At 44.0% G+C, this 16,923-nt stretch overlaps 1 protein-coding gene across 6 annotated transcripts in view; it reads left to right on the top strand.

Annotated features, from left to right (window-relative positions):
- Nucleotides 1–3,769: 3,769 nt before the first annotated feature.
- The window catches only part of EZH2 (enhancer of zeste 2 polycomb repressive complex 2 subunit), a 58,527-nt gene continuing 45,373 nt past the window's right edge, over nt 3,770–16,923 (top strand). The window contains exon 1 of one of the 6 annotated variants that reach the window (XR_008844040.1): nt 3,770–3,907. The gene's annotated coding sequence lies outside the window, so the exon portion shown is untranslated. The other 5 variants (XM_056520560.1, XM_056520559.1, XM_056520562.1 and 2 more) reach the window with 5 other exon arrangements.

The raw sequence follows: 16,923 nt of genomic DNA, 5'->3' as shown, positions 1-16,923 counted from the left end.
TCTGTCCTCCTCACACATCATTATGGAGGTGAAGGAGCTCTGCACGGACGTCCCCTCTCCCCTCCCCCGCTGTGTTTTTCCCGTGCAAACTTGCAGCCTCCCCGTGGTATATGAGGTCCTGGGGAGACAGAGCAAGGGGAGGGGATGGAGCTATGTACCGAGCTGTGTGCGGGGGATGGAGCTGTGTACAGAGCTGTATACATCCTCGCTCTCCCCCTGCTTCTTGTGTAATGTGAAATGAGATTTCCGAACCCAAGGGGCGTGGCTTAATTATGTCCCAAAGCCTTGCGATCTCGGCCTATGCCCTCGCTCCTCCCCGCTCTAGATTCAGAAAACTTCGGAGAGCGAATGGGAAGAGGGAGAGCAGCAGCTAACAGGAAGCTGGAGCAGGGAATCATGGGAAATGATGTCTTTATGACATGGTTGTTTACTGCTACAGGTGGCAATTACAAGAGAATGGCTGGGCCAAATTTGACAAATGAGGTATCGTTGGAAAGGTCTTTGAAAGAGCTATCAGATTAGGTAAACTTTTTTTTTTTTTTTTTTTTTGTATGAGCGCTGCAGATGTACTTTAAGGAACTCAATAGGGGAGATTTATCAAAACCTGTCTAGAGGAAAATTTGCCCAGTTGCCCATAGCAACCAATCAGATCCTTTTTCATTTTTCAAAGGCCTTGTTAAAAATTAAAGAAGCAATCTGATTGGTTGCTAAGGGCAACTGCACCACTCTTCCTCTACACTGGTTTTGATGAATCTCCCCCAATGTTCCGGACGCTGGGGAGCAGAGTAACCCTTTCAAGGAAACCTGTCATACTGCACACTAAGGAGGTTAAAGGGGTTCTCCGGTGCTTAAACATCTTATCCCCTATCCAAAGAATAGGGGATAAGATGCCTGATCGCGGGGGTCCCGCAGCTGGGGACACACAGCACCCCGTTTGTAATCCGTGCCCGGAGCGCGTTCGCTCCGGGATTAATTACCAGCGACCGCAGGGCCGCCGGCGTGTGATGTCACGCTCCGCCCCTCAATGCAAGCCGACAGGATGGGGTTTGATAGCTATCACGCCCCCTCCCGTAGGCTTGCATTGAGGGGTGGAACGTGACGTCACACGCCGCCTGCCCTGCGGTCGACCATAATCAGACCCGGAGCGAACACGCTCCGGGCACTGATTATAAACAGGGTGCCGCGTGCATGATTCCGGGCGTCCCCAGCTGCGGGGACCGGAGTACCCCTTTAATGTCAGACATGGTTGATGTTTTCTCTCTCACTTCTTTAGGCCCACATTGCCCAGTAAATGGCCTGTCTGCCAGTGAGAATGTATATAACAAAAATATATTTAAAAAAAAAAATGAATGACAGACTATGGCTCAAAATAGCCTCCACACAGCTGCATAAATATGTCAGAAAACTATAGTTTCTAGTAGTAAAACATGACGGAAAACTATACATTTTGGTTATCATTAGTGATACTACTAGCCTAAGGAATATAGATGAAAAAATTGAAAGTCAAGTGTATCATTTAAGGAAAAACGGTAATCTGTTCACCGACACTAAACCCAATACACTGAGTTATAGTATGGGCAAACAGGAGACTGATGAAGGGTTAAATGGGCACTCAGAACTAAATTTGCTATTGCACTCCTTATAGTAAATAAAAAATATTTCTAATATACATTTTTTTAAATCAAGTTTTCCGTTGTGTAAAAAAAAAAAAAATGTCACTAGGTGTCTCCCTACTTGTCCAGAGAACATCCCCCCCAATTTTTGCACAGACTTTGGACTCCTGCTGGCCTGGCAGAAGTCCAAACACAGGAAATGCAGTCTGGAGTGCTTAAGGGGTGTGTCCAGTTTCATCCAATCATAGCTTCTGTCACACTCCAAAGGATAGGGGATAACATGTCTGATAGCAGGGGTTCCACCACTGGGGACCCCCACAATCTGTCATTCAGCGCCCACCTTTGCGAGCTTCCGCAGCCATGGGGCTGGAGTATTGTGACACCACGACTCCCCCCCCCCCCCCCCCCAATGTGATGTCATGCCCCGCCCCCTTTATGCAAGTCTATGGGAGGGGGCTTGACAGCCGTCACGCTCCCTCCCATAGACTTGCATTGAGGGGGCGGGGTGTGACATCACATGGGGTGGAGTAGTGACGGCGTACCCCTTTAACTGCAGTTTGCTGTAGGTTGCAGAGTAAGGAAGGAAGTTCTCCCCTGTATGGCTTCAGATGATGTCATGCCTGCTTGGGAACGCCCCTACCATGTCTGTGAACAGAACAGAAAATACAGAGCAATGTTTATCATGATTGGGGCAGTGAACTGGGAGAATTATAAAATGTATCAAGTTAAAGAGATGTACTCTTTAATGGGTTAAATACATACCTGCACTCCGGAGATCTGTCCCTCCAAAGATCTTCCATCTTCAGTGATTTAAGCACTGGAGGCGGGCCTGCTGACTTGATATGAATATTCATTTCCGCAGGTCAAATGAGCACTGCATTAACTGCACTCACACATGACCTGTGGTAATGAATAGGGATCGACTGATTATCGGTATGGCCGATAATCACGATTTTGGGCAGTATCGGCAATTACCTTGCTGATAAGCCGATAATGCCCCGCCCCGCCGCACCCCCCACCGTGATGCTGGGCGGTATACCGGTACGGATTTTTGCCCATACCGCTATACCGGTCGGGCCCCTCCCCCACCCTCCGAGTCAATAAAAAAAATTAACTTATCCGTAATGGGGGTGGTCCGGGCCATCCATCCTTCCTTCCTGTAGTGTCTGGGGGCGTTCCGGGTGAACCGGTACGGGCTGTCCTTCTCTGGGGGTCCTCTTCTCCACTCCGGGCAGGCTTCGGCATAGTACACTGCATAGACGCCGCTACGCCGTGACGTCAGGTGCGTCGCTGTACAGCGGCGTCTATGCAGCGTACTAGGCCGGAGCCTGCCCGGAGTGGAGAAGATGACCGCCGGAGAAGGACAGCCCGGACCGGTTCACTCTTCGCCCGGAACGCCCCCGGACACTACAGGAAGGAAGGATGGATAGCCCGGACCACCCTGACAGGTAGGGGGAGAGAGGCGGGTGGCGACGGCGGCGGCGTCCTATGGCCCCGCAAAAGCCACTGCAGATCATTGATTTAAAGCGCCCGCTTTAAATCAATGATCTGCAGCGGTGTCGCAGGGGTTAAATAGCCGATAACTTATACCGGAATATCGGTATAATTTATCGGCTATCGGCCCTAACCTGCACCGATTATCGGCCCTAAAAAAACTATATCGGTCGATCCCTAGTAATGAATGTTCTAATTGAGACAGCAGGCCCGCCTCCAGTGCGCAATTCACTGACGATGGAAGATCTTCGGAGGAACAGATCTCCAGAGTGCAGGTATGTATCTAACCCATTAACCCCTCATCAGTATCCTGTTCACCCACACTATAACCCAGTGTATTGGGTTAAATGAGGGTGAACAGATGAGTTTTCCTTTAAGGGGTTAAACTATAGTGGAATATTGTCTCCATGCTATAACGAGTTAGCCAAAAAAGGTTTCCCAAGGTGTTCATAATGTTTAGTAAGAGGCCGAGCTGCCCTCTGCAGTACCAGGAGTCCGGCTAGTTCTAGTAGCTGCAGTCGGGTCACTTTCCATTCGCTCCATGTATTCATACACGAGAAGCAGCCGTTGGAGATGACCGTTTTCTACCGTTTACGGAGCTACAGAGAGAACGTAGCAGCCGGGCGACGCTATCCCTGCGTGTACGGTCACGTGTCCTACCCATCCCCGCCCACAACACACAGGAACAGTAAATGTTACTGCGGTCGACGGCCAGGTCACAAATTCAAACTTTTACCGCCCACTTTCTCCCTCCCGCCAGTGGCGAGACGGCGCCAAAGATTTACTGACGGAAAGCAGCGGTGGGTCCGTTTGTCTTGCGGCGAATACCTTCCGTTCTGATTAATAAACTGTCCTAATACGGGGTACAAAGACCTGTATATAAAAGATACTATAAGTAACTAAGTGCCCGCCATGTCTCCCTGTAGCGGTCCCAAAGTAACTCCCCGGCCAGGTACATAAGGTGAAGAGGAGCGGCAGCACGGAAGAGCTGGTGCGCGCCGCTGCCGACACAGGAAAAGCAGAACAAAGGACCCGGAGAGCGCGGCTGGCCGAGGGGAACTGCTGGCGCCGGCTTCGTTTCCCTCTCTGCGCGCTGATTGGCCCTCCCGCCTCAGAGCGCCGCTTCAGCCTCCAATCAGGAGGACGTGGTTAGGCGCCGGTGTGGGTGTGGCTGAAGCCGGGGCTAGAGTGGGCGGGGAGAGGTGGATCAGGGAGGTTAGTTTGGCGCCCGGGACCGGTGCTGCTGAGTGAGCCTGGTGGTCACATAGTCGCTGGGGGGGACGGAGGAGAAGCGGCGGAAGAGGAGGACCGGCGGAGGAGACATCTGCTCACACGGTAATTGTCGCCTGTCCCGTGTGCTGGTTACAGGGGGGTATACTGTGGGCCCGGTGTGAGTGCAGGCGAGGACAAAGGGGCCGCCCCTATCTGGGGAGAAGGAGGGGCTCCCGGCAGAGGCGCTCAGGATGTATGTGCGGGGTCAGTGTAGAGGCAGGTGCTGGATGAGGGGTCCCTGCTCTACCTGTGCCACAAGTTTCTAGTGTCACCTTATGAATTGGCAGAGCTGCTCCATTGTGTGACACACTGCCATAATGAACCTCGGCTCCGGCTGCCTAGAGCAAGGTGTATGCAGCCAACGGGAGAGCCGCTTCAATAAAACTTTATTACACCCTGTCAGTCTGGACAAAAGTTACAGCGGAAAAGGTCCTGCAGTCTTCCAATGTGCTACACACTTCTTGTAGGATCTTCCTAGTGATTCGTGTATACCCGTGACTCTGACAGCTGGGGGCTTGTCACATGGTGTGAGGATCTGGTAGTCCTGTTGGCCATTACTTGGGTATTCCTGGTAAGCAGCTATAGTGGACTCCATGTACAGTGGTTGTCAATCCTCACAGACATCACATGCCATATAGCAGTGGTCTTCAACCTGCGGACCTCCAGATGTTGCAAAACTACAACTCCCAGCATGCCCGGACAGCCGTTGGCTGTCCGGGCATGCTGGGTGTTGTAGTTTTGCAACATCTGGAGGTCTGCAGGTTGAAGACCACTGCCATATGGTGCGCCATTGTATGCATATGAGCTGTCATATACAAAGTCCAATGGATAGTGACAGCGCCTTCAGCCCAAACAGTCGCCATACACCTGTGACTATACATCCAAAGGTGTTGTGTAAAATAAAAGGGCTATTATGAAAATAATAGAAGACACAGCTAATCATACTGCATCAAAAGGGTGTTGTACAGTACTCTCTCCAAGCATGACTGAATGTTTAGCTAAAGAGCTTAGTAAGGGGCATGATCAGGGTTTGTACTACATTAAAGGGGTATTCCAGGCCAAAACTTTTTTTTATATATCAACTGGCTGCGGAAAGTTAAACAGATTTGTAAATGACTTCTATTAAAAAATCTTAATCCTTCCAATAGTTATTAGCTTCTGAAGTTGAGTTGTTGTTTTCTGTCTAACTGCTCTCTGATGACTTACGTCCCGGGAGCTGTGCAGTTCCTATGGGGATATTCTCCCATCATGCACAGCTCCCGGGACGTGACATCATCATTGAGCAGTTACACAGAAAACTTCAGAAGCTAATAACTATTGGAAGGATTAAGATTTTTTAATAGAAGTAATTTATTCTGTTTAACTTTTCGGAGCCAGTTGAGATATATATAAAAAAAGGTATTGCCTGGAATACCCCTTTAATAGATGATAACTAGAGATGAGCGAACTTACAGTAAATTCGATTCGTCACAAACTTCTCGGCTCGGCAGTTGATGACTTATCCTGCGTAAATTAGTTCAGCCTTCAGGTGCTCCGATGGGCTGGAAAAGGTGGATACATTCCTAGGAAAGAGTCTCCTAGGACTGTATCCACCTTTTCCTGCCCATCGGAGCACCTGAAAGCTGAACTAATTTATGCAGGAAAAGTCATCAACTGCCGAGCCGAGAAGTTTGTGACGAATCGCATTTACTGTAAGTTCGCTCATCTCTGATAACTCTTAGATCTGGGAGTCTGACCACTACGGCCCCCCACCAATCACCAGGACAGGGGTCTTGGGAATGAAACAGCAGTAGAGCATGCCTATTGCTACTCCATTCAAATGCCATTGAACTGACGCAAATAGTCAAGTATGTACTCCGCTATCTGTCAGCTCAATAGGCTTTGTTTGATCTTGAGCACCGCTTTATTCAAATGGGCCATAAGTGACCCCTAGTCGGCATTGGGTGAGGGCCACAGCTTTAAGCCCCTTTTTTGTATATACAGTTGATAACCAGGAACCCTATATTTTTGTATCCTTCACAAACTTCAGCCTACTAGTCTCAATTAATATGAACAAAAAGTGACTGCATGCTGCCTCAGTGGATTAGATTAATCGGGTGTCATGGCTGCAGTCCATGGCTACCTATATCTAGAGAGACTAAGTAGGGGATTATTAAAACTGTAACACATCATCCCCCCCATCCCCCATCTGCTATACATTTACTGTGCTTGATTGAGCTTCAAATCTGTATATTTGTAAATGTGTGGCATGGGTTTAAAGGATTCTTCCGGGCAAATATAAAAGTCTTATTACTTCCTCCTTGTGCACTAAAACAATAAGAGTTCATACTTATCTCCCTCACTCCCCTGCTATTGGATCTTCATGTCCCAACTGCACTCCCGTTCTGCCAGCTTCTGATGGTGTCCCACTCTGCTCTGTAATTGGCTGGGTGGAAAGCAGGATGTCTTTGAAAGCTTGCCATCATGCCCCCTCCCATAGACGTGAATGGAGGGGGGTGTTGCATGACGTCACGAAGGGACGTGGTGTGACGTCACGTCTCCAGCCCCGGAAACACAGAGGTTTCCAAGACTGAAGCAGCAGCCCAGCATAGAATGGTCCCTCTGCCATCAGACATCTTATCCCCTATCCTTTGGATAGGGGATAAGATGCCTATGGCCAGAATACCCCTTTAAAGTGTACCTGTTGCCAACAAAAGCTTTTTATATAATGTAGAAAATATGATTGTATGTAGATTTGTAATATACATTTGTTAAAGTGTATATTTTTGTCTCTACAGTTATTATTTGGGTGTCTCTAGGAGGTATCCAAACGCAGGAAGTGTGGGTGGACAAGGCAGGGCTCTGTGCACTGAGGAAAAGCGGGGCTCTGTGCACTGAGGGCAGGCAGGGCTCTGTGCACTGAGGGCAACTAACACAGCAGGATGACTGACAAGCAAGGAGCCTGCACAGAGCCCTGCTTGTCCTGCCCTCACTTCCTATATTTGGACTCTTCATAGACACACAGGCAATAGCTGCAGGGACAAAAAAAATTTCACCCAAAAATATACATTTTTTTAATCAATATATATTACAAATATACATATAATGGTATTATCTACATTATATCAAAAGTTTTTGTTGGCGACAGGTACACTTTAACCACAATTTTTGTGGGACTGTCTGGCAGCCTAATGTGTATGGGGGACCCCCAAGAGAAAATTCAGGCATGTTGGACTTCAATTGCCTGACCTTTATGTTTTTAGAGAGAAAAGCAAAAGGAATCTGGCAGCATCTTTCCCCCTCTTCCTGTCAGGTAAACAGGAACTCTTGGCTAAGCGCTCGTATGTATGGAATGAATAAGAAAGCAAGCTGAGGGCTGAACAGCGATCCCCCTGTAACTGGGGCTCCAATGGATGCAATTGGGAATGTGTCCCATAGGTCTTAATACGTTAAAAATATAATATCTAAAGTTAAAATGTAAGTAAAAAATAAAATGTAAGTAAAATGCAAATAAAAAAAGAAACACACTGTCCATGCTAATACAAACTATCACTATAGCTGCCCCGTTCACCGGAGGCTATACATATCGGGGGGGGGGGGATTTATCAAGCCTGTCTATTTCCCGCATCATTTAGACCATTTCAAAGTGCGTATATCCGGTCTGTTATGCGCCTAATTTATGAACAGACGCACAGCACTTGATAAATCTTGTGCACGGACTTCCCGCCTCTAGTATAGAGCTTTCGCATCGGAAGTCGCTGTCGTTTCTGCATCTACGTGGGAACGGAGATGAGGCAGGTAGGGACCCTCACCGTGCAAGCAGCTGTTCGGGATGCTGCAATTTCAAAGCGGAAGTCCCAAACAGCACAACTGAGCTACCGGGATGTTTTGACTTTAGACGACGATGACCACCGCGCCTAAGGGGTTAATGCCGTGCATTACCGCTATTGGTGATCTCCGGCATTACATAAGGTTTAGATTACATTTCCGCCTGCTTCATCATGGTCTACAGGGGTGTGGAAAATTTTAATAAAACCACTTGTCGACGGGACTAAAACGTAGCACAGTCTACTTGTCCCTCATGACAATCCACTTGTCCTGGTACACAAAATAATTTTAACCAAAATAGTCTGTAAATAAGGTCTCTATTAGTTTAAGTTTTTGTGCTTTCATTTTCTCCTCCTCTCCCAATAATAGCCAAAACTCTTATTTTTCAATCTACAGAGCCATGTGAGGTGTGCACCGATTGTACTTTGTAATGACACCTTTCATTTTTCCATAACACATGCACCAAAACAAATAAAAAGTGATGTGATTTTTTTTTAATATGGAAGGGGTTAATGTAATGTGTGTTTTTAAACTTTATTTATTTTTATTTTACACTATCGGGCCCTTCGCGGACTTTGAGAAGGAATCATTAGATTCCTCACACAGATCAATAGAGTTCCATAGAACTACATTAACCTGTGTGATCTGTGCTCATTTGGTTGCGCCTGCTCAAGGCAGGCTCAATCAATTATAGATCCACGGAGCCATGGGATGAGAGGTAAGCCCTCTGGCTAGACCACCAGGGATTGTAATAAGATCCCTTTAGATCGCCACTGTCAAAGCTGACAGCGACTGTCTAAAGGGTTAACAGCCAGCCGCAGAGATCGTGTTCTCATTGTTCAACAACATTGTCATTGTACTGATTTTTTTACAAAATCAGTATGCCTAAAATTGTCCTTTTGTGACCACTATTATGGACATTTATCAACGGATTTAGTCAGGTTTTCTTTACTATAATTGTTGCTAAATTGTCGCAACTGCGACTACGCGATTTTTCGTGCGACATTTTGACTGGAAAGCGAGAAAAGCAAGTTTTCCAAAAATTAACTATGTAGTAATAATTTTAAAATGGACTACGGGTAGTCAGGTATTTATTAACTGCGACAGTCGCAACTGCGCAAAAAAAAGTCGCAACAGCGTTAAAAATTGACTAAATTTACTCCAGCTCAAACACGGAGCAGAAAAAGCTACTATCAAAGTAAAAAAGGAAAAATTGCTTACGTGAAAGAAAATTATCAACAGGCTGAAACCAGTTGATAAGTCACACATAAGCAAAAAAAAAAGTAAGGAAAAAACTACTAAAAAAAGACTACATAAGCAAACATTGATAAATGTCCCTCTATAAGTTTATTTTTCTGTATATGGGCCATATGAGATCATTTTTAGTGCTGTGATGTGTAGTTTTTATCGGTACCATTTTTGTTTTAGAACAGTTTGATCGCTTTTTTATTTGTTTTTGTTTTTTTTTGATATATGATGTGATAAAAAATCGGTTTTAGTGTTTTTTTTTTTTTTTGTTTTTTTATGTTTGGGATCATACACCTTATATTTTAATCATTAGGACACTCAAGCACACAGAGATACACTAAATATATATATATATATATATATATTTTTTTTTTTATTGCATAGCATTGAACAGTGAGTTTGGAGCTTCACTGATACAGCCTGGATCTCCCAGGCTGCATCAATGGAAAGCCGAGCAGGCGTCAGGAGGCAGGTAAGGGGACCCACTGCCACAGTGTTACCTTATCTGCTCCCCGCAATCATGTCGCAGGGGTTAAGCACGCCATAGTGCGTTAAGTCCTGGATGTCAGTTGTAAATTTATGTGTCCTTAATAGGTTGAAAAAGAAAGTTTTTTGTGGGTTTTTTTTGTCTTTTTTTTATTTTTTTTTGTCTGGGTTCACGTTTGTCCAGTTATCTGGCACCATCCCTGATTACATTATAGATTAGGTTAGATTTTTTGCATTCGATGTCCCATAGGCTGAAATGATACTGGACCTTTGGATCATCCATCATAACTGCCACTCGGCGTGGCTACACTGAAACAAAAAGCACTGCATGCAGCATTTTGATTTGGTGGCTGCAGGCTAGATGGCAAATATGCCTGACAAATAAGAATGAAGAAACATGATCTGACAAATTCCCTGAAATCCGATGCTGAAGGTCCCATAGACTTGCACAGGGCCTCTGGTGTTGGACTATCGGGATCCATCTGATTACAAGAGCCCTGGAGCAATTCTTGAGATACAAGATTGCCTGCAAAGGGAATCCTGGCATCAAAGGGGAGGGACACTTATAGGTAATTAAATCGAGATGTGTAAAATAGCAAAAAAAACTAAGACCAGGGGTTAAAAAACAACTTTTCCCCAGGTCTGTGGAGCACCTTTTGTAAGCAGTACCATTTTGCATACCAAGCTGGACTTTATATTCACTGAATAATGAATCCGTTACAGTGCTTTTTAGTATGACAAATCGTCTGAAATGCATTTGGCCTATAGTTCATAAGTAGTGGACAAAAAAAGACTTGGCTTTGTCTAGCTTATGTAGGTATTGTATTGGCTCATTCCAACACCTGGAATATTTGACTGTTTAGATAGAAGTGAAAAAGTAACTTAAAAGGCTTTGTTCACACTTCAATTAAAGGGGCACTCCGGTGGAAAACTTTTTTATTTTATTTATTTTTTTTATCAACTTGTGCAAGAAAGTTAAACAGATTAGTAAATTACTTCTATTAAAAAATATTAATCCTTCCAGTACTTATTAGCTGCTGAATACTAGAGAAGAAATTCTTTTCTTTTTGGAACACAGAGCTCTATGCTGACATCACGAGCACAGTGCTCTCTGCTGACATCTCTGTCCATTTTAAGAACTGTCCAGAGTAGAAGAAAATCCCCATAGCAAGCATATGCTGCTCTGGTCAGTTCCTAAAATGGACAGAGATGTCATCAGAGAGCACTGTGGTCATGATGTCAGCAGAGAGCTCTGTGTTCCAAAAAGAAAAGAATTTCCTCTGTAGTATTCAACAGCTAATATGTACTGGAAGGATTAAGATTTTTTTTAATAGAAGTAATTTACTAATCTGTTAAATTTTATGGCACCGGTTGATTTAGGACCTAGCATATTTTCACATATAGGACCAGAGCGTTTTTAGCATATCTGACCACTGTCATTTTAAGCATTAATAACTCTGGAATGCTTTTACTTTTCATGCCGATTCAGAGATTTGTTCATATTCTACTTTGTTAATGGTACATTTTTGTTGATACTTGCATCATTTCCTGGTGAAAAATTCCAAAATTTTATGAAAAATTTGAAAATGTAGCATTTTTTTTAAAGTTTGAAACTCTTTGCTTATAAGGAAAATGGACATCCCAAATAAATGATATATTGATTCACATATACAATATGTCTACTTTATGTTTGCATCATAAAGTTGACATGTTTTTGCTTTTTTTTTTTACCAAAAATATATGGCTATCCGCGAACCTATATCATATAGTCAGTATAGAATACCAACTCCAAAACCAAGAGACCATACTGAAGCAATATAGATTTAAAATGTAAGCAAACTTTATTAAAGCGGTATTCCAGGAATTTTTGTTTATTTGACTATGCTACAGGGGCTGTAAAGTTAGTGTAGTTCATAATATAGTGTCTGTACCTGTGTGTGACAGTTTTCTCACAATTCTTCTGTGACTTTCACTCCAATATTTATTTTTACCAGCATACAAAATGATTGTTGTCTCAGATTTTTCTCAGGTTGCAATGCGGCTGAGACCTGACTCACTAGTCAGCTGATGACAGGGAGCCTGTCTGCTTCAATGGGTGGGAGGGATCAATCTGCAACTAATGCAACAGCTGTAGGCACCCTGATTGAAAACCACAGGTCTTTTGAATGGATGCAGCTCATTTATGTTTCAATGGGTGGGGTGGCTGATGTGTGGGAGGGAGGAAAATGGAATTATGGGATTTGTAGTTAAAGAAAAAAAAAAGTCAAACAGGAAATACCAGTTCACAAAAAGCTAGCCACAGTGTTTTGGTAATCTCACAACATAGCCATTTAGCCTCAAGACAAGCGCAGATCCTTCCTAAGCATGTCCATTACTGTCTGCCAGGTACGTACTAAAATCACCTTATGGTGGATTACCCCTTTAAGGTATAACAAGCCTAAAAAACACAGTAAAAAACATAATACATGGGTACAACAGATGACTCAGGCAGAAGAGAGGGAGATGAGGACTCTAGAGTTGAAGTCCACTGGGCGAGGACTTATATGGACATGTAACTTGGTACCTAGATAGATATACAGTACAGACCAAAAGTTTGGACACATCTTCTCATTCAGAGTTTTAATTGTAGATTCACATTGAAGGCATCAAAACTATGAATTAACACGTGGGATTATATACGTAACAAAAAAGTGTGAAACAACTGAAAATATGTCATATTCTAAATTCTTCAAAGTAGCCACCTTTTGCTTTGATTACTGCTTTGCACACTCTTGGCATTCTCTTGTTGAGATTCAAGATGTAGTCACCTGAAATGGTTTTCACTTCACAGGTGTGCTGATGTGGTGGAGGAGGTGTGATGTTGTGGGGGTGCTTTGCTGGTGGCACTGTTGGGGATTTATTCAAAATTGAAGGCATACTGAACCAGCATGGCTACCACAGCATCTTGCAGCGGCATGCTATTCCATCCGGTTTGCCTTTAGTTGGACCATCATTTATTTTTCAACAGGACAATGACCCCAAACACACATCCAGACTGTGTAAGGGCTGTTTGACCAAGAAGGAGAGTGATGGGGTGCTGCGCCAGATGACCTGGCCTCCACAGTCACCGGACCTGAACCCAATCGAGATGGTTTGGGGTGAGCTGGGAACTCCTTCAAGACTGTTGAAAGACCATTTCAGGTGACTACCTCTTCAAGCTCATCAAGAGAATGCCAAGAGTGTGCAAAGCAGTAATCAAAGCAAAAGGTGGCTAGAACCTAGAATATGACATATTTTCACACTTTTTTCTTATGTATATAATTCCACATGTGTTAATTCATAGTTTTGATGCCTTCAGTGTGAATCTACAATTTTCATAGTCATGTAAATAAAGAAAACTCGTAATGAGGTGTGTCCAAACTTTTGGTCTGTACTGTACGTATGTGTGTGTGTGTGTGTATGTGTATATATATATATATATATATATATATATATATATATATATATATTAATGTGGCAAAACAATATAAATCACACTGAGAAGAATAGAAAGATTGCTAGAATAGAATCGCTTAAAGCATTGTAATGCTATCCCTGCAGCAGGGCATATATGTCTGTCACAATGAACATATACTGGCAGTAGTAGCTGCAGAACTCGGGTACATATAAGACAGTAATGAGATACATGACCAGTGCACCTAAGGGGTACCTCTCGCCTCCTACCCCAAACGCGTTCTCGCTTCAATGGCTTTGTCAGGGGGCGTGTTTTTTACTTTTGTAAGACATCAAAGGGCTTCAAAGTTCAGCAGCAATTTTCCAATTTTTCACAACATTTTCAAAATCTGAATTTTTCAGGTACCAATTCAGTTTGAAGTGGATTTCAGGGGCCTTCATATTAGAAATACACCAAAAGTGACCCTATTATAAAAACTGCACCCCTCATAGTATTCAAAATGACATCCAGCAAGTGTGTTAACCCTTTAGGTGTTTTACAGGAATAGCGACAAAGTGAAGGAGAAAATTCAAAATCTTGATGTTTTTACACTCTCATGTTCTTGTAGACCCAGTTTTAGAAATTTGAAATAAAAGGAGAAAAAGACCCTCCAAAATGTGTAACCTAATTTCTCTTGAGTAAGGAAATACCTCATATGTGAATGTAAAGTGCTCTGTGGGTGAACTAGAGGGCTCAGAAGAGAAGGAGTGACAATGGGATTTTGGAGAGTGAATTTTGCTGAAATGGTTTTTGGGGGCATGTCGCATTTAGGAAGCCCCTATGGTGCCAGAACATAAAAAAATACATGGCATACTATTTGGGAAACCACACCCCTCAATGAATGTAACAAGGGGTCCAGTGAGTCATGTTTGACAACTTTTCAGTGAATTTGGATGTGTAAATGAATTTTTTTTTCACTAAAATGCTTGCCCCCCCCCCCCCCCAAATTTACAATTTTTACAAGAGGTAATGGGAGAAAATGCAACCCAAAATTTCAAACCCCTTTTCTTCTGAGTAGGGAAATACCCCATGTGTGGACGTCAAGTGCTCTGCAAGTGCACTACAATGCTCAGAAGAGAAGGAGTGCCATTGAGCATTTTGAAAGCAAATTTTGCTGATATGATTTTTGGGGAGCATGTCTCCTTTAGGAAGACCCTATGGTGCCAGAACAGCAAAAAAAAACAAGCCACATGGTGCACTATTTTGTAAACTACACCCCTCAAGGCACGTAACAAGGGGTACAGTGAGACTTTACACCCCACAGGTGTTGGCTCTAAATTAAAAATGAGATTTTTTTCACTAATATGCTGGTTAGAGATGAGCGAAGTTATAGTAATTTGATTCGTCACAAACTTCTCGACTCGGCAGTTGTTGACTTTAGCCTGCATAAATTCGTTCAGCTTTCCGGTGCTCCAGTGGGCTTGAGACTCTCTCCTAGGACTGTATCCACCTTTTCCAGCCCACCGGAGCACCTGAAAGCTGAACTAATTTATTCAGGCTAAAGTCAGCAACTGCCGAGCCGAGAAGTTTGTGACTGAATCGAAGCACTGTAACTTCTCTCATCGCTTATGCTGGTATTACCCTAAATTTTAGATTTCACAAGGGGTAATAGGAGAAAAAAAAACTCCCAACATTTTGAAACCCTATTTTTTCTGAGTATGGAAATACCCCATATGTGGATATAAAGTTCTCTGCTGGCGAACTACAATTCTCAGAAGAGAAGGAGCGCCATTGAACTTTTGGAGAGAGAATTTGGTTGGAATAGAAGTTCAGGGGCCATGTGCGTTTACAAAGCTCCCATGGTGCCAGAACAGTGGACCCACCCCCCCACATCTGACCTCATTTTGGAAACTACACCCCTCACAGAATTTTATAAGGGCTGCAGTGAGCATTTACACCCCACTGCTGTTTGACAGATCTTTGGAACAATGGGCTGTGCAAATGAAAAATTACATTTTTCATTTTCACGAACCACCGTTCCAAAAATTTGTCAGACACCTTATTACATTCCGTGAGGGGTGTAGTTTCCAAAATGGGGTCACATGTGGGGGGGGGGGTCCACTGTTCTGGCACCATGAGGGCTTTAAAAACACACATGGCCTTCAATTTCAGACACATTCTCTCTCCAAAAGCCCAGTGGCGCTCCTTCTATTCTAAACATTGTAGTTCGCCCGTAGAGCACTTTACATTCACATATGGGGTATTTCCATACTTGTGAAAAGGAAAAATGTATTTTCACATCCAACTTTAACGAAAATTTGTCAAACATCTGTGGGGTGTTAAAGCTCACTGTACCCCTTGTTACGTTCCGTGAGGGGTGTAGTTTCCAAAATGGGGTCACATGTGGGGATTTATTTTTTTGGGTTTATGTCAGAACCGCTGTAAAATCAGCCACCTCTGTGCAAATCACCAATTTAGACCTCAAATGTAGTGCTGGGCGGTATCACCAAAATTGTGTATCACGATATTTTTCTAAATTACAGTGATTTTAACAGTATTTCATTTTTTGGGGGGCGGGGGGGGGGCGCCTCAGTATAGTGTTAGGTGGTTGGGGGTCCTCACCATGGTACGGTCAGGCCGCCCAGCAACTCTCCTCCATGTCTCCGCAGTTCTGCTCGAGTTTTCTGCGCCCGTCCGGAAGTCACGTGCCTGCCGGGAGTTGGAGTCCCCTCCCATCTCCTCACAGTCAGTTCAGTGCGGCTCGGACTACACTTCCCAGAGACTCTGTGCGGCCAGGCGTTTCTCTACGCCATCACGCATTGGAGTTGGTTGCTATTGTATCGGTATTGTGGTAAAACACACCGGTATTCGGTATGAACTGGAATACCACCCAGCACTACTCAAATGTACATGGTGCGCTCTCACTTCTGAGCTATGTTGTGCACCCGCAGAGCACTTTTCGTCCACATATGGGGTATTTCCGTACAAATTTTGGGGGTCTTTTTTTCCTTTTACCGCTTGTGAAAATTAAAAGTATGGGGCAACACCAGCATGTTAGTGTAAACATTTTTTGTTTTTACACTAACAGTGTGGTTTAGACCCCAACTTTACCTTTTCATAAGGGGTAAAAGAAGAAAAAGCCCCCCCCCCCCCCAAAATCTTGTAACTCAATTTCTTCCGAGTATGGAAATATGTGACCCTAAACTGTTGCCTTGAAATACAACAGGGCTCCAAAGCAAGAGAGTGCCATGCGCATTTGAGACCTAAATTGAGGATTTGCCTCCGCCACCAAAATACACTACGGCAGTGTTTCCCAAACAGGATGTCTCCATCTGTTGCAAAACTCCCAGCATGCCTTGGCAGTCAGTGGCTGTCTGGCAATACTGGGAGTTGTTGTTTTTAAACAGCTGGAGGCTCCGTTTTGGTAACAGTGCCGTACAAGACGTATTTATTTATTTATCTTTTATTGGGGGGTGGAGGGGAGGCGGGGGACTGTGCAAGGGTGTGTATATGTAATGTTTTACTTTTTTATTTTGTGTAGTGAAGTGTTTTTTAAGGGTACATTCACATGGGCAGGGGTTTACAGTGAGT

The sequence above is a fragment of the Hyla sarda genome, chromosome 5 (genome assembly GCF_029499605.1).
Source record: "Hyla sarda isolate aHylSar1 chromosome 5, aHylSar1.hap1, whole genome shotgun sequence".
In the NCBI taxonomy this organism is placed as follows: Eukaryota; Metazoa; Chordata; class Amphibia; order Anura; family Hylidae; genus Hyla; species Hyla sarda.
The sequence above is the reverse complement of the archived record's forward strand: the minus strand, read 5'-3'. Positions and strand labels throughout refer to the sequence as shown.